General features: G+C 40.9%; 1 pseudogene; it reads right to left on the bottom strand.

The window, feature by feature from the left end:
- Window positions 1–1,014: 1,014 nt before the first annotated feature.
- LOC114082246 (vomeronasal type-1 receptor 94-like) lies at window positions 1,015–1,954 on the bottom strand (annotated as a pseudogene).
- Between the last annotated feature and the right edge of the window lie 3,472 nt (window positions 1,955–5,426).

Here is a 5,426-nt window from a genome sequence, read left to right on the forward strand (position 1 = left end):
CTCTGATGTTTCAAAGCTCACCAAATGACCCTGGGCACGTTTACAGTCTTATCCCTTACTTTATAGTTTCAGAAAGAATATTTTGAATAACTGAGTTGATAATTAAAAACATTTTTATGAGGATAAAATATATATAACATAAACATTCTGATCATTTTTCAGCATACAGTCAAGTGGCCTTGAATCTATTCACATTATTGCATAACAGTCACCACCACCCACGACAGCACTCACTTCCTAACTGAATAGATGTTCTCCATGTACCAATGGACAGCGCCCCACTGCCCCCTCTCTTGGTGTCTGGGAAGCCCTTGTGTTACTGCTCTGTCACTCTGCCCACTCCAACTCCCAACTTCTTTAAGTACATTTATACAATGCTTGTTCTTTGCTACTAAACCGTCTTCACTGAGTAGAGTAACTTGAGGACTCAGCTCTGCGGCCCCATGTTCCAGAATATTCTTCCATTTTAAGGCCATTGTGTATTGTTTACATATTTATGGTTGTAGGTGTTGAGTTGTTTCTATGTTTGACTCTTTAAAGCATGGTTTTGGGGGCAGTGATGTGGAAATGACTGTTTGACTCCTTGCATGTAGAATGTGTGTGTGTGCACCTATGAGTGTGTATTGTGTGTGTGCTGGATCATGTGATATTTCATGGTAGAATATGTTTACAAATGTAGTTTGTAAAAATACAGATAATGGAGACAATGCAATATTTGAGAACCATTGGAACTATTGTGTATCTAAAAATAATTTGGAATAACCCAGGTTATGACAAGTGACATCCAACTCACAGGCCCCTATTAAGGATCCAGTGAGAACCATGACATCCCCATGATATATTGGAGAGGCACATGGTTTGGCTTTCTTTGATGTACATGTAATCCACATTATGTCCAAGTGTACAGTTTAACAGAGGGAGTGACACTTTGCATTGCATTTAAACCAAAGACTCTACACGCTCTGTCATGATAAATCACTCCAAATTCAGCACAGTTTTTCACCTTAACAGAACTTATCCACCACTGGCTACTGAAATGTTTACTGTTTTATTCCACATGTATCTTAAAATACCAATAATACGTTTTCCAGTACAAATAAACACCAAAGGGCTGAATGAGGCATAGCTATGGGTCATGAGGATCTGGATACAGTAAAATACTGAATCATCCTTCAGTGTGATTCTTGCATAGGAGACAACGCTGTCCAAGATGGACATGACCACGAAGCAACTCATGAACAGCAGGATTGTCTGGGTGGCCCACAGTTCTGGGGATGACACTGGAGACAGGCTGGTGCTGTGGAGACGCTGGGACTGCCCCTTGTGCCTGCACAGGAGAGCCACCATGTATCCATTGGAGAGGGCCATTATTCCTATAAAGGAGAATTTCCTGAAGGTCAGCAGGGTGGACAAGCTGTGCCAGAGGAAGAAGGTCATGGGAATGAAGGAGCAGGATTCTGTGATGTACATAAAGTTGTCTGAGGTCCAATTGGGGGTAGCAGCAATGGAGATGAACAGGTGGCTACTGAAGGATGAGTAGATGACCCACAGGAAGAGAAGGAAACACAGGTTGTAACATGAGGATTTATGTTTGAACTCATCCTGGGGCTGAGAGTGATGGCCTGGAGGACACTCAGCAGGCAGGTGGCACAGATGGAGAAGCCCCTCATCAACCTGTACAGGTAGATGAGCAATTTACACGTCAGGTCATCCCACCTGCTCCCCTGAGTTATAAAAATGTCAGAAGCTATGAAGCCATTGATGAGCAGATCACCAGGTGGATCAGGGCCAGGAGACCAATGGGCAGGTCAGTGGGCTTAGGTCTGTGCCCAGTAATGTGCAAGGGGATGTGGACGAGAAGAAGAAGGGCGTTGGCCATGACCCCAACACCAGTCACAGTGTACACGGTGTTTCTTATGTGAATATTACTGTACAGTCTGTTGGCTTTGTTCATCTTACAAGGGAAAGAAAAATATTGTGACCAGAGTAACACAAAAAAAAGTTTTTTTTTTGTTTTTTTTTTTTTTTTTTGTTTTTTTTTTTGCAAATCTGACCTCCTTCCTCAATCTCAAATGAACACCACTGCCATGAGGGGAAAAAAAGGAAATTTGCCACAGTCTGGCTGTGCACAAAATCACGAGCCACTCAAGCGGGAAAAAACTTTATTTTTGAAACTGCTGCCAATGCCCTGTACACTCCTGGGAAGATTGCCAACGGGAAGATTGCCAAAGGACCCATGCAGCCTTCTCCTGGACCCCAACAGGAAGTCCCTCCTCTGAAATTCGCTCCTACCGCACTTCCCCAACCAATGGGAACTCTCCAGGAGTCCTGTAGCAGGCAGAGGTGGACAGCAGGAGTCCAATATCCATATGAATACAGATCTTAACATAATCATATCATCTCAATGGCTTGCTGGCCTCACCTTTCAACCAAAAATGCCATGCTTCTTATTACTTGGCTATGGCTCTTAGCAGAAATTCATCCAACTGTATTTTTATTCCACATGAAAACTCAGTTCTCGTCCCGGGCACAGTGGTCTCTGCCTGAAATCCCAGTGACCCAAGACGCTGAGGCAAGAGGATCACAAGGTTGAAGCCAGTCTGGGCATCTTAGTGAGACCCTGTTTCAAAATACAGAGTCAAAAGGACCAGGTGTAACTTGGTGCTGGTGCACTTACCCACCAAGCAGCCCCCAACACAAAATTAAAACACACACACACACACACACACACACACACACACACACAAATAAACTATGTTCTATTCACACCCTGGAGAATGCATCTCCACACACTGCCTTATCTCAACACCTTCCAATCTCACTGGGACCTCCACAGTGGCATACGTATTGATACTTCAGTTTTCTTGTACATTAAGAATTGTCAGCCAGGTGCCATGGTGCACTCATGCAATCCCAGTGGCTCGGGAAGCTGAGATGGGACAATGGCAAGTTCAATGCTGATGTCACCAAGTTCGCAAGGACTTAAGCAACTTCCTGAGAACCTGTCTCAAAGTGAAAAATAAGAAGAACCAGTGTTTTTTTTTTAAAAAAATCATGGCTAAAAAGAAATACCATCTATCTTAGAAAATACTTCATTCCTAATACTTCATGGATGAGGTTGTCTGGGGCAAAACAGAAGCTTACTTAATTTGCCTTTTCCTGATCTTGTCTGTCAGGTACATAATAGGAGGTCTACAAATTAGGCCAAATTTCAGGGGGGTTGATTGCAAGAAACTGGAAGCGAGACCCTCCGAAACATGAGTGTCCACAGACTAGACCTGCACTGAGTTACTTCATATCTGCACCATGTTAACTCTGGCTTATTTCTCACCACACCTAATGTTTCTAATATATAAACAAAAAAATGTTGGTGTGAACTCTGATGTCGGACTGGTTGAAGTTGCAAGTCTGAGCTACCATTTATGATAGCTTCTTCTTAAGCACCCTGGGATTCTGAGGTCCAGTCATCTCAGCTGTCCACGTAAAGAGTCGTGTTATGTGAATCCTGCAGAGACTATGTGGGAAAAAGTAAAGTGTGCCTACCAAACTTGGAAGTGTTCGTGGCACATAATGAACTCTCCAGAAATATTGGCTTCTAATCTTATTATCATACAGTTCTTCATGCACAAGACTTGGGAGAATCAATGCAGTTCTTTTTAATAGATGTGTCCCTACCTGAAAAGAAAGAGAAGAAAGAAATTACCACAGGACGTGGGGGTGCATGACTGTAATCCCAGCAGATCAGGAGCCTGAGGCAGGAGGATGTGAGTTCAAAGCCAGCCTCAACCACTTACAAAGGCTCTGAGCAACTCAGTGAGACCCTGTGTCTAAATAAAATATATAAATAGGGCGGAGATGTGGCTCAGTGGATAATTGCTCCTGTGTTCAAATTCAATTTTAAAAAAATAGAAAAGCCAACATAGCAGAACATTTGCACAATCCAGTTCTGAGCACTTGAAACATTTTGTCTGTCCTTGGAATCCTCTAAGGTGGCTATATATGTCACATTTTTATTCATCCTCTAGCCGGAATAACTAGCCTATGTTAGAACACTCTGGAAATATTACCAAGAGCATAGTTATTTTTTTTTCCTTTTCAAGACTTTACAATCAGAGTAGTAAATAGAACTACATTTAAAAGAGACTAGGTGCTGTTTTAAAACAGAGTTGGTGTTCCAAGGTTTTAATTATAGGACATGTGTCCAGCCTATTCCTGAAAGATGAGCTGTAAGATGTTATCTCTATTACAAGTTCAAGGTAACATTTTTCTGGAATCAAATGCCCAAGACTGAAATTTATGCTGGAGAATCTGTTGATGATCTGCTAGAACAACATTTCTTGGAGAGTGTGTGCAATGCTTTTTTTAGGTTTCTTACATGAGTAAGAACATGCAGTGTTTGTCTAAAAGGGAAATTCTCTACACCATTAGGAAAAAAAGTTCTTTTTTCCCAAATGTGGTGATCAGGAAAAATAAAATTTTATTCTTTCACTTATTCAGTATATTCAGGTTTGCTACCATAACAAGCCCAGAAATGACACTAGGAAGGTCTTCCACAAGGCACATATGATCACAGGCACAGATATTATTCCCTTACATCTTTATACATAAACTTACATACATCTGTTCTTATAACAACTGTTTTATGTAGGTAACATTTATACTGATGAAGCTTTAAAGAATAGCTTAAACATCTATGTTTAACTATAATCGTTTATGTACAACATTTTAAAATAAAAATTTTTAAATTTTACTTCTAAAAATTGTGTTCTCTTATACCATTTGTGTGAAATGGAGACTTTGCTTTTATTGTGTTTAATTCATGTTAAAATATGTGCAAGGCAAGCACACAGCACTGGAAAATCCTTTCAATAACATATTTAAATCACCTGGAAATCAGAGCATTCAAGGACATGATTTTCAGTCTTACTTCAAAATATGTAGTCATGCAAACATGAAAGTTTTGGAAAAGTAGGAATGAGAAGAAGTCAGGAGTTTTCAAAAATATTCAGAAATTCAGACCCCAGTTCATTGTTGCTTCAAAAAGAACAGAAAGTCTTATTTGTCTGAAGGCAACACTGCAAAATAGCGGCATGAAAAATGAGTCTCCTTTCTCCAGAGCATGAAGGAACGTTAACAAACACTTTTCAAAACAAAAAAAGTGTAGACCCAGGAGGAATTACGTATTTATGAATCTATCCACCTGTGTGCAAAGAGTTTATTTTTCCTATCAGAAATTGAACCCAGGAGTCCTCAACCACTGATACACAGCCCAAGGCCCCTCCCTCGTTTTTATTTTGAGACAGGGTCTCACTAAGTTTCCCAGGGCCTTGCTAATTTCCTGAGGTTGGCTTTGAATTCACAACACTCCTGCCTCAGCCTCCGGGACACTGGGATTACCGTGCCCATCTTCCATCTAAATTTCAGAT

The sequence above is a fragment of the Marmota flaviventris genome, chromosome 13, assembly GCF_047511675.1.
Source record: "Marmota flaviventris isolate mMarFla1 chromosome 13, mMarFla1.hap1, whole genome shotgun sequence".
In the NCBI taxonomy this organism is placed as follows: domain Eukaryota; kingdom Metazoa; phylum Chordata; class Mammalia; order Rodentia; family Sciuridae; genus Marmota; species Marmota flaviventris.